At 36.1% G+C, this 21,724-nt stretch overlaps 1 pseudogene across 1 annotated transcript in view; it reads left to right on the top strand.

The window, feature by feature from the left end:
• Positions 1-19,191, top strand: part of LOC110302640 (ARL14 effector protein pseudogene) — a 34,932-nt pseudogene extending 15,741 nt beyond the window's left edge. The window contains exon 3 of the transcript XR_002378827.3: positions 19,027-19,191. The product of XR_002378827.3 is annotated as an ARL14 effector protein pseudogene (transcript). The remainder of the gene's footprint in view (positions 1-19,026) is intronic.
• The last annotated feature ends 2,533 nt before the right edge of the window (positions 19,192-21,724 follow it).

Here is a 21,724-nt window from a genome sequence, read left to right as displayed (position 1 = left end):
AAACCAAGGTTAATTGACATCATCAGAAGCAAACTCTCCCACCATAACAAGTCCTGGATACATCATCATACCAGAAAAGCAAGACATGGATTTAAAGTCACTTCTCATGATGATGATGGAGGACTATAAGAAGAAAATAAATAACTCCCTTAAAGAAATACAGAAGAACAAATCCAAACAGGTGAAAGAATTGAATAAAACCATCCAGGATCTAAAAATAGAAGTAGAAACATTAAAGAAATTGCAAAGGGAGACCACTCTGGAAATTGAAATCCTAGGAAAGAAGTCAGGAGTCACTGATGCAAGCATAACCAACAGAATATAAGAGATAGAAGAGAGAATCTCAGGTTCAGAAGATACCATAGAAAACATTGACACAACAATCAGAGAATAACTTTTTTCAAGGGGAAAGTTCTCAACAGTTTTGCTGTTTGCTCTTTGTGTTTTTTGGGGGAACAAACATACTGTATAGTTTATAGATAAAAGTATATCTGACCTTGAGTAAACTATTAAAGACTATTTTAGAAATAACAATTTTGGCTTACTGTTTAATTTTTAAGTATGTATGTGTGTGTGTGAGAGAGAGATCTTATGTAAACTAATAAAGACTATTTTAGAAATAACAATGCAGAGTTACTGTTTATTTTTTTAAAATATGTGTGATCTTGAGTAAATTAATATAGTATTTTAGAAATAAAAAACTTACTTTAAAAAGAGTGGAATGAGAAATAATGTGATAGTGTATAGAGAACTTCATCTTCTTGACGTTTTAAGAAATTGAAATTTGTTGTTTTTAAAAATTTCTTTGTTTTGTTTTAGCCATATATAAACTCTTTTCTATGTAGATTTACACTTCCACCTCCATTCTTCTTGCCAATGTTAATTACTATTCCGAAAGAAACTTTTTAGTATGTGTATAATTTATACACATGGTAATGTATGCAATTCCTCAATTAAATGCTTTCTTTTATAAGAGTCTCCTTGGTCCTGGTGTCTCTTCACAACAAAAGAATACTGACCAGGACACTCTAGCTGAGACTCTAAATGTTAGAACGTGCAGAATTTTTCATTTTTGTTCCTGTATAATGTTGGTAACTTTTACATTCTTGGTGAATGGTTGGCTACCCAGCAACATCTCCAGCTCTAGTATTTATATTTTTGGACTTTATTTCCCGTAGCATAACATAATCATAGGATTTTTCTTGTCAAGAATGGCAAGATTTTCTTCTTTTCTTGGCTGAATAACATACTTTTGTGTTTGTGTATATAATCCTGTGCTATTTATAGAGTCATTTGTCTGTGGACAATTAATTTGTAATTATGTCTCGGCTATTGTGAATAGTGCTATAATTAGCATAGGAGTACAGGGATGCTTTTAATATGATTACCTTTTCATAGAATATATAAAAAGGAAGTAGAAGCTCTTGTGGTTCTTGACATTATTACTGGTATTTGATAATATCATACTGAGATTTTAATTTATGTTTCCTGACTTTTTCACATTTGAACGCTTTTTGCATTTATTATGCTTTAAATTTCTTCTTTATTGAAGTGACTAGGTTCTTTGCCCATTGATTCATACTTTTTACACATTTTATGTGATTTTATAAAACCTGGCGGACCACTTAGAATTGCTGAATATCTTTAAATATATGACAGTTTGAATTGCTACAAAACTTTAAGATTTCAAAGTTTTATACAGTTGCTTTTTTCTCCTTTGGACGCAGGATTTCATGTAGTGCACACTGGGCTCATTTTTGCTGTACTCCTTTACTCAGCCTTGGCTCAGGTAACACTGCAGAACAAGGGGCCAACATTTCGAATGATGTAGAGGAGTGTTGTGAAACATTGTCTTCAAGTGTGACATTGTTGACCCAGCCTCTCAATCTATGGGTGATGGGGCGGGGGTCACCAATACCCACCCCCATCTGAGGAATTATTTGGTGATTAGTGACTAATGGAGAAGGGTGAAATTTCTCCCAGAGTGGAAAAGACCACTGATAGGTTCCCCATGTCTTACTTTAGCCCCATATCCATGAATTTGTTGTGTTGGAGGTCACAATTAGGACCCCTGAGATGTGATTGGTTAGGATCAAGATACATTGTGTATATGTATGAAATTGTTAAAGAGTAAATAGAACACTGCTAGAAAATACTATCTAATCAGTCAGCTAAGTCACATAGAAAAAGTTTACCATCACAAACCTGGCAGTACAAGAGTAGAAGTATAAAATGGTGAAACCTTTACCCAACCTATGGTTTGGAACTGTAGGGAAACACTCTGTGCTCTCTGTCTAAAGCTGACTACAGGCAGAAGCTGATGTCTGTTCATTTGGTAAGCCATAAAATACTTGTGTAAGTTAATGATTGAGCTCTAGCAGATACCACAGGAATCAGAGTGATCTATAACAGACTTGCCTTTACTTTCCCTTTCTTCTCAGTTTTGTAATCTTCTTTTCAGTATCTTCTTAAAATGAATTATTTGCTTAAAACTTTTGTCTTCAGCTTTGCCTTTGGAGAAGACCCAGACAAAAATAAATTAATATGTTTAAATAAGGGCATTTTTTACTGAATGTCTTTTTAAAAATTAAAACTTCAAAATTGAAATTTATCATAGCTCATTTTTTTTGGATTAAAAGTTCTACAGATAGGGGAACAATAATTTGCAGACAACATTTTAAGCTGTTATCGGTTAGGATTGACTTCCTTAGACATTAATGGCACACATTGTCTGGAAATTACTGTTTTTTTTTTTTTTCAAAAATTTTTAGATATTTTCTATTTTTTTAATTAGGTATTTTCTTCATTTACATTTCCAATGCTATCACAAAAGTCCCCCATACCCTACCCCCCCACTCCCCTACCCACCCACTCCCACTTCTTGGCCCTGGCATTCCCCTGTACTGAGGCATATAAAGTTTGTAAGACCAATGGGCCTCTCTTTCCAATGATGGCTGACTAGGCCATCTTCTGATACATATGCAGCTAGAGACACGAGCTCTGGGGGGGGGGGTACTGGTTACTTCATATTGTTGTTCCACCTATAGGGTTGCAGACCCCTTTAGCTCCTTGGGTACTTTCTCTAGCTCCTCCATTGGGGGCCCTGTGATCCATCCAATAGCTGACTGTGAGCATCCACTTCTGCATTTGCTAGGCCCCAGCATAGCCTCACAAGAGACAGCTATATCAGGGTCCTTTCAGCAAAATCTTGATAGTGTATGCAATGGTGTCAGCGTTTGGAGGCTGACTCTGGTATGGCAGTCTCTAGATGGTCCATCCTTTCATCTCAGCTCCAAACTTTGTCTCTGTAACTCCTTCCATGGGTGTTTTGTTCCCAATTCTAAAAAGGGGCAAAGTGTCCACACTTTGGTCTTTGTTCTTCTTGAGTTTCATGTGTTTTGCAAATTGTATCTTGTATCTTGGGTATTCTAAGTTTCTGGGCTAATATCCACTTATCAATGAGTACATATCATGTGAGTTCTTTTGTGATTGGGTTACCACACTCAGGATGATGCCCTCCAGGTCCATCCATTTGCCTAGGAATTTCATAAATTCATTCTTTGTAATAGCTGAGAAGTACTCCATTGTGTAAATGTACCACATTTTCCACATAAAACCAGAGACAGTGAAACTTATAGAGGAGAAAGTGGGGAAAAGCCTTGAAGATATGGGCACAGGGGAAAAATTCCTGAATAGAACAGCAATGGCTTGTACTGTAAGATCGAGAATCGACAAATGGGACCTCATAAAATTACAAAGCTTCTGCAAGGCAAAAGACACCATCAATAAGACAAAAAGGCCGCCAACAGATTGGGAAAGGATTTTTACCAATCCTAAATCAGATAGGTGACTAATATCCAATACATATAAAGAACTCAAGAAGGTGGACTCTAGAAAATCAAATAACCCCATTAAAAATGGGGCTCAGAGGTAACAAAGAATTCTCACCTGAGGAATACCGAATGGCTGAGAAGCACCTGGAAAAATGTTCAGCATCCTTAGTCATCAGGGAAATGCAAATCAAAACAACCTTGAGATTCCACCTCACACCAGTCAGAATGGCTAAGATCAAAAATTCAGGTGACAGCAGGTGCTGGCGAGGATGTGCAGAAAGAGGAACACTCCTCTATTGTTGGTGGGATTGCAAGCTCATACAACCACTCTGGAAATCAGTCTGGTGGTTCCTCAGAAAATTGGACATAGTGGTACTGGAGGATCCCGCAATACCTCTCCTCAGCATATATCCAGAAGATGTCCCAACTGGTAAGAAGGACACATGCTCCACTATGTTGATAGTAGCCTTATTTATAATAGCCAGAAGCTGGAAAGAACCCGATGTCCCTCAACAGTGGAATGGATATTTTCTTCATTTACATTTCAAATGCTATCCCAAAGTCCCCTATACACTCCCCCTGCCCTGCTCCCCTACCCACCTACTCCCACTTCTTGGCCCTGGCGTTCCCCTGTAGTGGGGCATATCAAGTTTGCAAGACCAAGGGGCCTCTCTTCCCAATGGTGGCCGACTAGGCCATCTTCTGATACATATACAGTTAGAGACACGAGCTCTGGGGGTACTGGTTAGTTCATATTGTTTTTCCACCTATAAGGTTGCAGACCCCTTAGCTGCTTGGGTACTTTCTCTAGCTCCTTTAGGGTTCCTGAGTTCCATCCAATAGATGACTGTGAGCATCCACTTCTGTGTTTGCCAGGCACTGGTATAGCCTCACAAGTGACAGCTATATGGAAATTACTGTTTTATTATCTAAAAAACTCAGCTGTTTAAAAACTATTTCAATTTTATCAAAATTTACCTCTGATGATATATATATATATATATATATATATATATATATATATATTAGACAGTTTGTCATGTTGAGATTTAAATAAATTAGCCAAAATTTGAATTTTAATATTAATGTCTATATTTGTATTTTTCTGAAATCTCATCAATGCATTAAATTTTATTTAGCTTCTACATTTCATATTCCTGACTCTAATTTTGAAGTATTCTGAATTATACTTTTTCAAGAAACAGATTGTGTGTCTTACAGTTTTCTGTTAAACTAGGAATGTATTGTGCAGTTTGTTGTGTGAAACAAACACATTTTAAGAAACTATAAGGACATTCAAATATACTTTATGTCTCACTAAACTCTAACTTGTAGAAAGCATGAATTTTCTTTTTTTTTGCATTATTATGTTATTATTTCCTGAGTTGTTACTGCATTGAGTGACATGGCACCTAATATATGTTGAGTAAATTTTGCTCATTTATTTAAACCTCAACATGACAATTTGTCTACCATTTATGGGTATCATCAGAGATAAATTTTGATAAAAACAGAAATAATTTTTAACAGTGAATATTTTAAATAATAAAAGGTAATATATAAAATACATATATATATATATATACATATTTAGTATGAAATGAAGCCAATATTCATCATGAAAAATTTTCTTAGTCCATTGAATTTGGACCAAAATTAAAATGAAATAAAGGAATTAGTTTAGAAATATAACTAATGAAGCAATATATTAGACTCCAAAGTGTATAAATGAAAATGTGATGTGATTTTCATGAATGCAGCAGAAGGAATATTCAAATATCTTTTTTTTTTTTTTTTTTTTTTTTTTTTTTTTTTTTGGTTTTTCGAGACAGGGTTTCTCTGTGTAGCCCTGGCTGTCCTGGAACTCACTTTGTAGACCAGGCTGGCCTCGAACTCAGAAATCCGCCTGCCTCTGCCTCCCGAGTGCTGGGACTAAAGGCGTGCGCCACCACGCCCGGCGGAATATTCAAATATCAAGAGATAATTTGAAATTTCCTTTTAAGTAATGAAGAATATAAGTGGAGATAGCTATATACTGTAAATCTTACCCTGCTCAACTACATAGATGAAATAAATCTTTGTTCCACAAGATGGCAGCAAAGATTTATTTTACCACCACCAAACAAATAGTCATTACTCCAAATGATGCTTATCTATAAAAATTAAGGTATCAGGATCAAAGTGGCATTTGCTGTCTTGCTTTATCCTTTGCTGTTTCTTACCAGCAATTTCATTACAAGATTTTATGCTCTGTCCTTATACTTTTGATGTCTTTTAATAACTCCCTCTGCATACTCTCCATGTCTGTTTAATTTATAGAATCCATATAAGCATATTTATATGTTTAATGATGTTTCTGTGAATGGCAGGCAATACATACACACATATGACATCATAATAAAACCAAAGTTTTCTCTCCTGGTAGCACTGAATTTGAATGATTGCCCATGTGTTGTTGATGATGCTAATATAAACAGGCAATGCTGCCAACTATATTAGGTAGCACGAGCAGGTCTTTATAATACAAGATACTTGGTAATGACAGTAAATGACTGTTACTAGTTCATATATTTCCGGTCGTGTGATTTTAGGATATATGTCTACTCATTGTCAGAGTTTACAGCAACATGCAGTGTTATGCTTGCAACAGCTTCATAAATCTTGTGTCTATTATGTCTCTTGTTTCTTCCAAGGGGGCATGGCAAACAGTTGACTTAAGTCATTTATCATTTAGCTTCTGGAAAAAAACACACTATTATCTTTACCTAACAGTGAAGCTGTTAAATGCCACATTTCTCAAAATGTGCCCGATTGCTAAGCAGCAAATGACTATATATCTAAGTTTAATATAAATTTAAATATACTGAACTCAACTAAATTGCTTTAGCTATTCCTTAAACCATGAAAAATTAAGAATAATTCCTCAAGTTAAACTTCCCAGTTAGCTAATGCTCATAGGTGTGTTCTGTTTACAAGGCCCTATGTATGTAAGTACTAAGAAAACATGATTAATTCAGGAGCTTTCCACTTGTGAACCAGGTACTATGATGTTACAGCTGCAGTAGAGGACTTACTAGGTGGAAGTTTGCTTGAAAATGGAAAGTATGATGGAGTAAGGGATGAATTTGAATTATATTTTCTGGAGAAATAGATGGTTGTCTTGTGGTTTTCTGCAGTTTGTTATGGGAAATACTAGTTTGGGAACTAAAAATGTAATTGTAAATATTATAACTATTGGGTATTTATTGTTGTTTTCTCAGTTTCAAAATTATGTCATAATTCTAAAAGTGATGAAAATGATATTTATTCACATTATCTCCTCTAGTATTTTCAGACATGTTCACATTGTATTTCTACGGAAACACAATATAGTGTCACTTTCTGAACTTCCATGTTTCTCAGTGTGTAGATAGTATGGGACCATAATCTGCATCCTTTAGTTGAAACTGAAATTCATGTAACAATAAGTGAATAAAGAAGCAGTGGAGGGGATGGCAATGGAACAGAAAAGGCATGGTCTGAAGGCTGAGTAACCACCATGAATGATAAGCATTGAAAGGCTTTTGGATAAGGAATAATTTCATATTAAGTGTTACTAAGTTATTAACAGGTAAAAGAGATTAGATTTGGCATTTAGCATGCCAAATAGTGTCCACTGCCAAATAGAAAAGTTGAAACATTGTTTCTCTGAGTCAGCAAAAAGGAACAAAGAAGTAGTGGCAAGACTCTTGAGCAGGGAAGGTACTTTCAGAAAAAAGCATATGAGCTTTCTGTCGCCTCCCCACAGCATTACCCCACATTCTTACATTTTATATTGAACTCTTCTCTTCTTTTCTTCTTTTTTGGAGTCCTATTTGTTCTGGAGTCTAGTTTGGCACTGGAAGTGCTATATGCCTCATTGTCCCAAGTGCTGGGATTATAGGCATGTGCCTGTATTCTTGTCATTTTTATATCATGTTAACAGGCATGAGGTGCAGATGTCACTACAGTTTTGGGTTGTGTTTCCTTGGTTAAAGACATTGAATACTATCATATGTCTCTCTGAACATCTGAATGTGTTCACTTCAAGCATGTCTATTGAGAATCTTTGTCTATCTTGAAACATTCTTATGCATATTTGGGGTATTGAGTTATATTTATTCCTTTTCTGTTCGTGTATTTTTATTATCTTATTAATTAAGTTTGGTCTTTGACATTTTCACACATGTCTAAATTTTATTCTAATTATCCTCCAGTAGTCCCCATCTTTCTTGGAAATCTGTTTCTTACATTTATCTATTTTTATTTGTTTGTTTTCTTTCAGAGCACACTGAGTTTTACCAAGGTCATGTGTTAATTCTTTAGATATAAAACAGTTACCTTCAAATAATGGTAATTTCAAGGATTGGTTTATTGTATAGGTGAGTCCCTATCAACCTTGGTACTGGGAACTGAACCCAGGACCTTGCTTTGTTAGGCGAACATTCTACCACTGAGTCATAACATAGCAAAGTTTTCAACTCAGTTTTAAAATTCTGCTGTATTTATACTTTACTCTTCTTTTAAAACTATACAAATGTCTCTTTTGTAAGTATTCACTTGATACTAACAAGTCATATATTTGTCCAGTTGTCAATGATTTGAGTATTATGTGCTCAGGCTTAACTCATTTCTTGAGTAGGTGTTACTATAATTTGTGAAAAATAGTAGTGGCAAAATATGCAGTAGCTGATCATAAGACAGATGAGTGACAAGTTTCATGAAGGCAAATGTGCAGTGTACATGAACAACCGAAGAGATATAGTGTTATGGAAAAGTTTTCAATAAATGTTAGTTTTAGGAACAGTGCTCCACTGCTAAAATTATTCTGGCAATATACTCCCATGGGAAGTATGAGAATTCAGTTATTCAAAACTAGCCTGGAAATATCATTAAAAACTCAACTTCTGGGAGTAGTATTACGTGGTGGCTGAATTTCCTAGGAGTCTAACAGGCATAACCACATCTTCTTTGTGTAGTGGAAGTAAAATGACAGTTTTTACATAGTAAAGGATGTGGCTATTACAGGTAAAGTGCTCTTTTAATGAAATACAGCAACATTTTACTAACATCAAATTAGAGGAATGTTGATTAACTTCAAAGAATTTTGAAAATAAAATGTGTTATAAAGTATTGGCAGGCTTTATTACATGTTTTGAGTCATACATATCTTTCTGGAGAAATAATTGTATAAAATGAAAAGTAGGAGAGGAAGAGTGCTAGTAAAATGAAGAGGAAAAAATTAATAGAAGAGAAGACAGAAAACATCTGTTAACCACTTTACAGGGCATTAGCTTGAATAGTAGTAGTTCAAGTAGAATTTGTTCACATTAAATTAAAAATGAACTCCATATGTTCCTATTCCACATATGCTGAAGAAAACATTTAGTACTCCCTTTAAAGATGAGTTTTTGTAGCATTAGTTTTCAAGACCACAGATAAAAGATAGATCATTTGTTAAACATTTATTTTTCATTATTTTTGGTTTTCTATTATCATTGAAAACTAAGCAAATAGTTTTGAAAGTCAGTGATGTAAATTATAATCCAAACACCTATTTCAACTAGCATCTACGTCTATAATATTGTGTCATTTCAAGCTATAAAAAGGTAGATAGTATTTTTTCAAAACAGCAACAAGTAAAAATGTTTAAATATATACATTTGATTCATTTGTATAATATAAAATTATTTCTCAGCACATGTATTTCCATGACATGAATGGTTTAGAGACTGACCATGGGAATGAAGAAAGACAGACACATAGAAAAGCTGGCATCAGGTGAGCTATGCTCTGAGATGAACATGTACGAGCAGCAGCCTGTTTATTTTTACATCTGAACTGAGGAGTAGGGTTTACTATATGCAGCTGAACAGGGAGGTAGGCTTAGTTAATCGCAGTAGGAAATCTCTATTTGAGAGCAGTCTTAGGCTGTAAACTTGTGTAAACACTGTCAACATTCACAAATGGACCAGAGAATCCTTTTTATTTCACTGAGCCTGACTTATTGAAGACTTTGCCGTTCTTATGAGTCTGATATGTTGTGGTCTTTGATATGGCTCGTGAGTTCATCTGCTCTCCACAATATATCCTTATATGTTATGGTACTTTATATAATACATAGGAATAGTAAAAAAATATAGTTTTGTTGCATGTTATTGTTAATGATAGGTGAGAAGACAAAATTATTCTATTTATATATGATAGTTATTGTATTTTACAATAAAATTTTAGTGCTTACTCTGTTCCAGGATTTCCTTCTAATTTCCATAAAAACTGACACAGATGCATAGTTATGTATATTATTTTAGGTTACAAAGATGAAGTATAAATAACTCACTCAACTTAAGTTGTTATAGTGGTTGGATTACAAAGATGTAATTCAAACCTAGGTATTGGGTATACAGAATTCATGTACTTGATTATTTATAACCAAATAATTTTAAATTTGCTTATTATACTGGTAGAAATTGTGTCAAACTTTAGTCTTTGATTGTTTTTTAAGTGCCCAATATAATGTTATCTTGTAATACTGTGGATACACACATGTGCACCCTGAATAAATTACATATTAAACTTTCTGAAAGAACGTGATGCATCATTTCAAAACTACTTTTATTCTGTAGAATAACTCTTTTAAAAAGATATATTTTATTTTTATTTATGAGAATATGAGGACTTGGTATGTGCACATGCATGTAACTAGTGCCCTGAGAGTCCAGAAGAGGGTATTGGACCCCCTGAATCTGGAGTCATAGGATTTTTGATTTTAACTAGAGTCACATAGTTGCTGAACCAGAGTCCTTTGCAAAACAAGTTTTTTTTTCTTTTTTTTTAAAGATTTATTTATTTATTATATGTAAGTACACTGTCGCTGTCTTCAGACACACCAGAAGAGGGCGTCAGATCATTACGGATGGTTGTGAGCCACCATGTGACTGCTGGGATTTGAACTCCGGACCTTTGGAAGAGCTAAGAGCTGTCGGGTGCTCTTACCCACTGAGCCATCTCACCAGCCCAAGTTTTTTTTCTTAATCACTGAGCCACCTCACCATAACTCTATGAAGTAACTTTTTAAAGTTATCTTTTAGTTTTGGGATGATTGAAGATACAGAAGCTGCTATAAAATAACTGCTGTGATAGTAATATTAAAACTTGTATACCTTTTACCTGAGTTTCCCTATGGCAGCATCTTGCTACACTATTGTCTTAGTTAGGGTTTTGCTGCTGTGAACAGACACCATGACCACAGCAAGTCTTATTAAAAACAACATGTAATTGGGGCTGGCTTACAGGTTCAGAGGTTCAGTGCATTATCATTAAGGTGGGAACATGGCAGCATCCAGGCAGGCATGGTGCAGGAGGAGCTGAGAGTTCTGTCTTCATCCAAAGGCTTCTAGTGGAAGACTGACTTCCAGGCAACTAGGGTGAGGATCTTATGCCCACACTCACAGTGACACACCTACTCCAACCAGGTCACACCTATTTCAAAAAGCCATACCTCCAAATGGTGCCACTCCCTGGTCCAAGAATATACAAAACATCACAACTATAGTATAAATACTATGATGAAGAAGATAACACTTATCTAAACCATCCCTCTCAGTCAAATAACTTTATATATACAGCCAAATGTTGATTAATAACATGGACATAAAATATGTTTAAAAAATAAATTTGTCATTGTGTGATATAGTGTATTTTTATATAACATAGATTACTTAGTTTACTATACACCACAGCTATATTATAAATACACATGTGATATGTATATACCTACTGCTCATAGAGCCATAATGAGTAAAACAGCATCAAAACTTTGTTTTGTTCTAATAAGCAAAAAGAAAATAATGAATTCAAGTGTCATAAAATAAGATGTATGAGAAGAGTTCTGGTCTGAGATGGCGTACTATTTAACTTTTAAAGAGCAAATATCTGAGATTGGGTGCTCCACCTTCCCCCACATGCCCAGAGACAGCCTGACTCCCAGGAAGTCTGTCATAACCAGGCTCACAGGTGAGACCCCCTTATCCGAATACCTGGCCTAACTGGGATCCCCATGGAGACCAGAAGATGTGGGACCTATCCATCCTGCCAGAGACACATCTTCTTTCAGGTCTGCAACTCTACCTGGGGCAGATCAGGCAATCCAGCCCCACTCCCAACCCCCACCCAGAGGTAGCCTGACTCCCAGGAGGTCTGTCATAACCAGGTTCACAGCTCAGAAAGCTCCACCTGCCTACAAAGAGGAACAGGCCCCAGTCAGAGACAGCAAGACCACTTAACACCAGAATAACCAGATGGCAAGAGGCAAGCACAAGACAAAAAGCAACAGAAACCAATGCTACTTGGTACCATCAGAACCTAATTCTCCCAGTACAGCAAGCCTGGGATACCCTAATGCACAGTTTAAATGCAAGATTCTGACCTAAAATTCCATCTCATGAGGCTGATAGGGGACTTTAAGAAGGACATAAATATCTTCCTTAAAAAAATACAGGAGAATACAGGTAAATAGCAGCCCTTAAAGAGGAAAAACATAAATCCCTTAGAGAAATACAGGAAAACAGAAACAGGTGAAGGAGTTAAACAAAACAGCTCAGGATCTATAAATGGAAATAGAATAAGGAAATCACAAATGGAGCAACCCTGGAGATAGAAGCCCTTAAAGAGGAAAAACATAAATCCCTTAGAGAAATACAGGAAAACAGAAACAGGTTAAACAAAACAGCTCAGGATCTATAAATGGAAATAGAATAAAGAAATCACAAATGGAGCAACCCTGGAGATAGAAAACCTAAGATATCAGGAGTTGGGTGGCAAGGATCACCAAAAGAATACCAGAGAGAGAAGAGAGAATCTCAGATGTAGAAGATACCATAGAAGTTATTGGCACAACAGTGAAAATACACAGTGCAAAAAGTGCCTAATCCAAAACATCCAGGAAATTCAGGACACAAAAGGCCAAACCTAAGATTAATAGGAATAGAAGAGAGAAGATTCACAATGCAAAGGGCCAGGACACATCTTCAACAAAATCATTGAAGAAAACTTCCCTAACCAAAAGAAAGAGATGCCCATAAGAAGCCTTGACCAAGCTAGCTCAGTCAGTCAACAGGTTCTCCAGGACAGGAGTGAGGGTTAAAAAGAAAAAAGACAACTAGACAACACTGTAGCATGACCGCAGGCAGTTCTGAGGCTGAAACTGGTTTATCTATTTCCAGTATGCTTTTATACCATTTTAACTACATGCAAGTAATAAGGTCAGTTCTAGGTTAAGGAACAAGCAAGACAATAAGCACAAATAGTTAAGGAACAAGCAAGTCAATAAACAAAGTCCCATGATCACTGTTTCTAGTGGTTGACCCTAGAAACCCCTAGGTTATATCAGGGTGACCAAGATATCTGAGCCTACTTTCCTGTCCTAATCCAAAGTCAAACTCTTGCCTGAAGCCTACTTCTTTGTTTTAATATAAAATGAGATTCCTGCCTGAGTTTACTTCCATGTTCTGAACCATTATCAGATTCCTGCCTGCCTGAAACCTACTTCCTTGTCTTCCCAAGTGGCATCCCAGCACCCCAGCAGTGAGGCAGTATTCAGAACCCTTGGAAATTAAGTTTAAATTTCTTATGTATAGCAATACTTCATTTCTTTTTATAGCTGAGTATCATTCTTTGATATCTGCCACAATTTCTTCAACCATTTAAACATAGGAAGATGTTTATTTTTTCGGTTTGTATTTAATAAAAGTGAAGCTGCTAGGAACATTTCTTTTCACGTGATTTCTACCTGACTGAACAGGTAAATACACGTACCCTCTGAAAGTGCGTCTTTAGGCCATCTGATAACTGCATAACTACCAAATCACCATGACAGATGTTCTGCTTTGCATTACCACCAGAGAGATGAGTAATGCCTCACTTGATAGCATTTTGTATATTAATTGAAATTTTAACTTTAGCTATTTTAGTACACAGCAACAACTTACTGTGATTTTTAACATTCTCTAACAAGTGATTTAAACAACTTTGCAAATGTTACCACTTTAATACACATGTGTATTAATTAATTTTACATATGTACATAATTGTCATTTTTACTTCTTATTTATATGCAAATGTCTTTATGAAATTAATTACTATGTACAAAACAGATACTGATTAAAAATCTATGTTAAAATACGATAAAATTTATGTTAGCCATCAAATTTTTATTTTGCCAGATTCTATTCTATGTTCCTCACATATATTACACCAAGTAACCCTGCAAAGAGCTTTACAAAGTTATTATTATTATTATTATTATTATTATCAATTTTTAAATAAAAGTAACTAATGCACAGAGTTTCAAAACCTTGTTCAAGGTCTCATAGGTAATAACTGGCACCATTCAAACCCTGACCCAGTGGCCCATGTCTCCATTGCTCTTTACTCAATATTACTTCTTCCAGAATGGAAATAAAATCATTATTAGTTTAGGGTTTTAAGGGTCAAAATATAAGTCACTTGAATCTGTGACTTATATTTGAATGTCTTGTAATCCAGTAAGTACATTGGCACACAACCTTTTCTACATTATTTACCTAGGACACATATTGGGTTGTTATACTTCCAAAATGTGATTCTGTATTTATGAAATGGTTCTACTACATAAACAATCTAAATGAGTAAGAGTGGTCAGATTCAGAAGCATACCAGCAATGTATGCGTGTGTGTGTGTGTGTGTGTGTGTGTGTGTGTGTGTGTGTGTGTGAAAATACTTTTGTTTTATAACCATGAATACCTGGAAATGGTTCAGAAGAAACTTTGAGTTCCACATTATTGAAACCATTCCTGTATTATTCTGCTGTGTGTGTGTGTGTGGGGGGGTATTACAAATTGCCTACTTTGTAAAGCTTAAAATTTCCCTAAAACTGTTACAAGAATGAGCATCAGAGGATGGACCTGAGATGCTGAGAAAGAAGGGCAAAATGTGCAAGTGCTCTTCAATGTTTTACATCCCAACTCTGTAGCAAACAGTAGGAGGGTCTGAAGAAGGGTATGCAGAGAGAAGGAAGAACACAGGAAGCAAACTGTGACATGAAACTGAAAACAAAGAGCGTCCTGTCTGCCAAACATAGTTTCTGGGTAACTAAATAAGCTGATCCATTGAGCATGACATGGAATTTCATCAGAAGAAACAGAGACATTTAGAAAATTGATTTGTGGAGTGGTGGAGTATGAGCAAGATCACTGCTCTAAGGAGTTAGCTAGATACTAACTTCCTTATAAATCTAAACATGCAAAAATATGAGATGGTGAATCTGGTAGTGAGAGATTTAGTTTTTAGGATTTGGGGTAAAATAGCTCAGGGTTAAAGTTATAGAGGAATAATAAGTGTTTTAAACTACAAGGAGAAGTAAAGATGGGAAAATACCAATTGTTTATACCTAGTATGGTAATTTTATATTATGAACTTTTTTTGTATGTAAACACAAAGAGTGTTTTATTCTGCCAAAGTCCAGCATGCTGGGATCTACCATCTATGATGATGGAGATCTATTATGAAGTCTTTACTTTCATTATTTATATAAACCATTAACTAAAACAATAAAAACAAAGTTTACAAGTTACTTATACATAGTGTGTGGAAAACATAAAGTATGTATAAAATTTTAATGTATTTTAATGTATAACATGTACATTAGGTTGTCATGATATATCACATGTACCACATAATATGATATATTTACACAGGGGTAATAGTAAAAAATACTTTTTGAAAATAAATGAATTAAATATTAACATAGGCTATGGAGACTGAAGTAAAGGATTGTGCATCAGATAACATGTAAAGAAACTGCATTTGCAAAAGACAAACATATACTACTTTTTAAAATCAGAAACACTGGAGGAAAATACTGAAACCAAAACAATGACTGGCAGATCTGAGAACAGAATGTTTAAGGGATTCCTGTTTGATGGCCAACCTAAAGAATTCCTGTCTGATGGCTGTCCCATTGTGTTACTTAAGCACAATTAGATTATCTGTTAAGAAGAAAGAGTAACAGGGAAGTCATTAATGTATTCAATAATAGAAGATGTTTTAGAATACTTTTAATGTAACTTAGATGAAGGTATTCAGAATATTGAGATTTTGGGTAAGTCAGGATCTTGGTAGAATTATAAAAATGATACTTTGTTTACTCACATTCATTTATTTGAGTGTAGACACAGAAACAGTACCAATGGACTCTTGATTCTAGTTGGAGGTATTGAGCAGTCTAACAATGAAGATTCAGGGTAGCAATGACAGAGTGACTAAAATGAAAGGTTTGATAAATAGGAAGCATGCAGAATTCAAAGGCTGTAACTGCAGAAAATGGAGAGGGTGACAGACCTGGATCCTCAAAGTGGTTACTTGAGCAATCAGTGGGAATCTTCATGAAAATAGAATGCTTGCGTTTTTAGAAGAAAAAAAACTTTCAGTCTGATATACATAATAAATCTTGAGGAATACTGAGAGTCATCAAAATATGATGCTGAATAGGTTTTTCATGTGACCACTCAATTTCCAAGGTCTATGGCAATAAGAGAAGAACGGCATCATTTGAGCTAACTACTAAAATTCTTAGTGAATGTGATGAATTTTTCAGGATATTGGTAGATGAAAACAACCCCAAACAAGGGTTTTAAGAAAGTAAAAATAGAACTATGTCCAATTTTCTGAGGAACCTCCAGATTGATTTCCAGAGTGGTTGTACCAGTTTGCAATCCCACCAGCAATGGAGGAGTGTTCCTCTTTCTCCACATCCTTGAGGTTTTGATCTTAGCCATTCTGATTGGTGTAAGGTGAAATCTCCGGTAATTTTGATTTGCATTTCTCTGATCACTAAGGAATTTGAACATTTCTTTAGGTGCTTGTCAGCCATTTGAGATTCCACTGTTGTGAATTTTTGGTTTAGTTCTGTACCCCATTTTTTGATTGGGTTATTTGGTTTTTTGATGGTTAGCTTCTTGAGTTCTTTATATATATATTTTTTTTAATTTTTAATATTTTTATTACATATTTTCCTCAGTTACATTTCCAATGCTATCCCAAAAGTCCCCCATAGCGCCCCCCACTTCCCTACCCACCCATTCCCATTCTTTTGGCCCTGGCATTCCCCTATATTGGGGCATATAAAGTTTGCAAGTCCAATGGGCCTCTCTTTCCAGTGATGGCCGACTAGGCCATCTTTCAATACATATGCAGCTAGAGACAAGAGCTCCGGGGTTCTGGTTAGTACATCCTGTTGTTCCAACAATAGGATTGCAGATCCCTTTAGCTCCTTGGGTACTTTCTCTAGCTTCTCCATTGGGAGCCCTGTGATACATCCAATAGCTGACTGTGAACATCCATTCCTGTGTTTGCTAGGCCCTGGCATCGTCTCACAAGAGACAACTATATTTGGGTCCTTTCAGCAAAATCTTGCTAGTGTATGCAATGGTGTCAGCGTTTAGAAGCTGCTTATGGGATGGATCCCTGGATACGGCAGTCTCTAAATGGTCCATCCTTTCATCACAGCTATGGAGTTCTTTATATATTTTGAATATTATCCCTCTATCAGATGTGGGGTTAGTGAAGATTTTTTTTTCCCAATCTGTAGGTTGCTGATTTGTCTTATTAACTATGTCCTTTGCCTTGCAGAAGCTTTCCAGTTTCATGAGGTCCCATTTATCAATTCTTGATCTTAGAGTATGAGCCATTGGAGTTCTATCTAGGAAATTTCCCCTGTGCCAATGAGTTCAAGGCTCTTTCCCACTTTCTCTTCGATTAGAGTCAGTATGTCTGGTTTTATGTTGAGGTCCTTAATCCACTTGGACTTGAGTTTTGTGCAAGGTGAAAATATGGGTCTATTTTCACTTTTCTACATACAGATAGCCAGGTAGACCAGCACCATTTATTGAAGATGCTTTCTTATTTCCTTTGTATCTTTTTGGCGTTTTTGTCAAATATCAAGTGCCCATAAATGTAAAGTTTTATTTCTGTGCCTTCAATTCTATTCCACTGATTATTGTGTCTGTCTCTGTACCAATACCATGCAGTTTTTAATCACTGTTGCTCTGTAGTAAAACTTGAGGTCAGGGATGGTGATTCTCCCAGCCATTCTTTTATTGTTAAGAATTATTCTCACTATTCCGTTTTTTTTTTTTTTTCCTTTCCAGATGAATTTGAGAATTGCTATTTTCATGTCTTTGAAGAATGGTGTTGGAATTTTTATGGGGATTGCACTGAATTTGTTGATTGCCTTTGGTAGGATGGCCATTTTTACTATATTAATTCTGACAATCAATGAGCATGGAGATCTCTCCATTTTCTGAGATTTTCTTCAATTTCTTTCTTGAGAGACTTGAAGTGATTGTCATTGTCAAGGTCTTTCACTTGTTTGGTTAGAGTTACCCCAAGATATTTTATATGTGACTATTGTGAAGGGAGTTGTTTCCCTAATTTCTTTGTCAGCCTGTTTATCATTTGTATAAAGGAAGGCTACTAATTTATTTGAGTTAATTTTGGATCCAACCATTTTTCTGAAGTTGTTTATTAGCTAGAGAAGTTCTCTTATAGAATTTTTGGGGTCATATATATACCATCATATCATCTGCAAATAGTGATACCTTTATTTCTTCTTTACCAAGTTGCATTTCATAGATGTCTTTTTGTTACCTTATTTTTCTAGCTAGCATTTGAGTATTATATTTAATAGATATGTGGAGAGTGGCCATCCTTGTCTTGTTCCTGATTTTAGTGAGATTGCTTCAAGTATGTCTCCATTTAATTTCATATTGGCTGTTGGTTTGCAGTAAATTGCTTTTATTATGTTAAGGAATGGACCTTGAATTCCTGATTTCTCCAATACTTTTAACATGAAGGGGTGTTGTATTTTGTCAAATGCTTTTTCTGCATTTTAGGAGATAGTCATGTGATTTTTTTCCTTTGAGTTTCTTTATATAGTGGATTACATTAATGGATTTCTGTATATTGAACCAACCTTGCATCGCTGGAATGAAGCCTCCTTGATTATGGTGAATGATGGTTTTGATGTGTTTCCTGGATTCAGTTTGCAAGAATTTTATTAAGTATTTTTGCATTGAAACTCATAACTGAGATTGGTCTGAAGTTCTCTTTTTTTGGTTGTGTCCTTCTGTGGTTTAGGTATCAGAGTAATTGTTGCTGCACAGAATGAGTTACCAGAAGACCCAGCAATACCACTCTTGGGAATATACCCAAAAGATGCCCTACTATGCCACAGGGGCACATGTTCCACTATGTTCATAGTGACCTTATTTGTGATAAACCAGAAACTGGAAACAACCCATATGTCCCAGGAAAGAATAATGGATACAGAAAGTGTGGTTCATTTATTCAGTGGAATATTTCTCATCTATTAAGATTGAGGATATCCTGAGTTTTGCAGACAAATGGATGGAACTAGAAAATATCATCCTGAGTGAGGTAACTCAGACCCAAAAGGACATGCATGGTATGTACTCACTAATAAGTGGATGCTGGCTAAGAAAAAAAAAAGTGCAGAATACCCAAGACACAGTCCACAGAACTCAAAAAGGTCAAAAAGTCGATGAACCCAAGTGAGGATGCCTCAGTCCCACTTGGGAGGGAGAAGAAAGCAATCACAAGTGGGGAGGGAGGGAGGGACCTGGGAGGGAAAGTAGATGGGCGTGGGAGATGGGAGGGGAACCTGATTTAGTATTGGGTGAGGGAAAAGGACTGAAGCCCTGAGGACCAGCAGAAAGAATGGAAACAGGCAACATTGGGAAGTGGGAGGTTGTGGGGACCCTCCAGAATTTTCCAGAGACCTGGGAGGTGAGAGACTCTCAGTACTCAAAGGGAGGGACCCTAGATGAAATATCCTATAGTGGGGAGAGGAAACTTGTAGAGCCCACCTCCACAGAAAGACAGGGCATCAAGTGAGGGATGGGGTTGCCTTCCCACAGTCAAAACTCTGACCCGTAATAGTTCCTGTCTGAAAGAACTACAGGGATGGAAATAGAGAGGATTCTGAGGAAAAGATGGTCCAGTGACAGGCCCAAAGTGGGATCCAGCTCAAGGGGAGGTCCCAAGGCCTGACACTATTACTGAGGGTACAGAATGCTCACAAAAAGTGACCCTGCATGGCTGCATTCTGAAAGACCCAACAGGCAGATGAAAAGAGTTTGATGCAGTTATTTGCACTCAACCAAGCTGCTGACTCCTGTGGTTGAATTAGGGGAAAGGCTGGAAGAAAATGAGGAGGAGGGCAACCCTGTAGGAGGATCAGCAGTCTCAATTAATATGATTAACTGAGGATCCAAGATCTCTCAAACACTGGACCACCAAACAGTCAATATGCAGTAGCTGATATGAGGCCACCAACAGCAGAGGATTGCCGGATCTGTGTTCAATCAGAGATGATGCACCTAACCCTCAAGAGACTGGAGGCCAGCCGGGCATGGTGGCGCATGCCTTTAATCCCAGCATTTGGGAGGCAGAGGCAGGTGAATTTCTGAGTTCGAGGCCAGCCTGGTCTACAGAGTGAGTTCCAGGTCAGCCAGGGCTACACAGAGAAACCCTGTCTCAAAAAACAAAAACAAAAAAAAAAAAACCCCAAAACAAAACAAAACAAAAAAGAGACTGGAGGCCACAAGGAGTTTAGAGGTCTGGTGGGGGTGCAGATGGGGGTGGGGACATCCTCGTGGAGATGGGGTGGTGAGGAGGTATGGGATGTGGAACAGTTGGAGGGTGGACTGAGGGGGTAGAAATAAAACCTGGAGTGTAAAAAAATAAATAAGTACAAGAAAAAAAGAAAAAAGGAAAAAGTAATTTGACAGTAGCATGCTCACCTAAGATGCTCCTGCCCTGGGTTTAAATGGCTAGTACAACAACAACAACAACAACAACAACAACAGAACAAACTAAAACAAACAAAAAACTAGAAGACTTTTTGTAGAATAAGACTGTAATGAGAATTCTTAGTCTCAGTTTAACGTATGAGCCACCTATGACAAAGACATTACTTAAAAATACCAGCACTAGATTCAGATAGTCTAGATTCTATTACTGGTTCCATAATTTTTTGCATATCTGTGACTTTGAGAAGTGTTTAATGTCATTATGATTCAGTTTTATGTGTGGACAGTATGGACAAAATTATGTAACTTGAGAGATTGCTGTGATGACTAAAATAAATTCATGAAATTTATTTGTTCCTATGTGGCCTATATTAGGAGCTGCAGCATGTCCATTTTTCATATTGCCCAAGGTCTAATAAGTATTTGTGCCCTTTGCTCTAATCTTGATAATGTATTTCTATAAGCTCGTTACCATTTCACTTTTCTTTGCTGTTCTGTTAGAATGTGAAATACATAGGGATAGATTGCCTTTTTCATTTAGCATACTATCTCTCCTGTCCAGATACTGGTTGGCATTTAAATAAAGATTCTCCTTTCATTGAATTTAAGAGATTTATATTACATTAAAATGCTATATGTGGAATTATTTTGCTTAATACAAATAAATTGCTAGTAAGTATCTACTTTAGGTTAGTCATCATTTTGAATATACTATTTTTATGTTAGAAAAACATGAAAATATTGGGAGTCATTAAAGCACAAACTAACCTTCCACACTATATACAGAACTGCATTCTCTCTAAGTATAGAATTGTTTCTGTGATGCTTCACACATTTTGGTCACTTCATAAGTCCTCAGTTAACAAATAACATTTGGTTCATCCAAGATGCTGGACTTGAAAATAGGCAAAGGGAATATGACAGGTTACCAGTATTTTCCTCAATAAACTGTTCCTTCTCTGTGACAGCTTCTTGACATACATCCCTCAGAAAATTAAAACTAA

Source organism: Mus caroli, unplaced genomic scaffold (assembly GCF_978045245.1).
Source record: "Mus caroli unplaced genomic scaffold, Mus_caroli_1 scaffold_11, whole genome shotgun sequence".
Classification (NCBI taxonomy): domain Eukaryota; kingdom Metazoa; phylum Chordata; class Mammalia; order Rodentia; family Muridae; genus Mus; species Mus caroli.
Note: the sequence above shows the minus strand (reverse complement) of the source record. Positions and strands in the feature narration are given on the sequence as shown.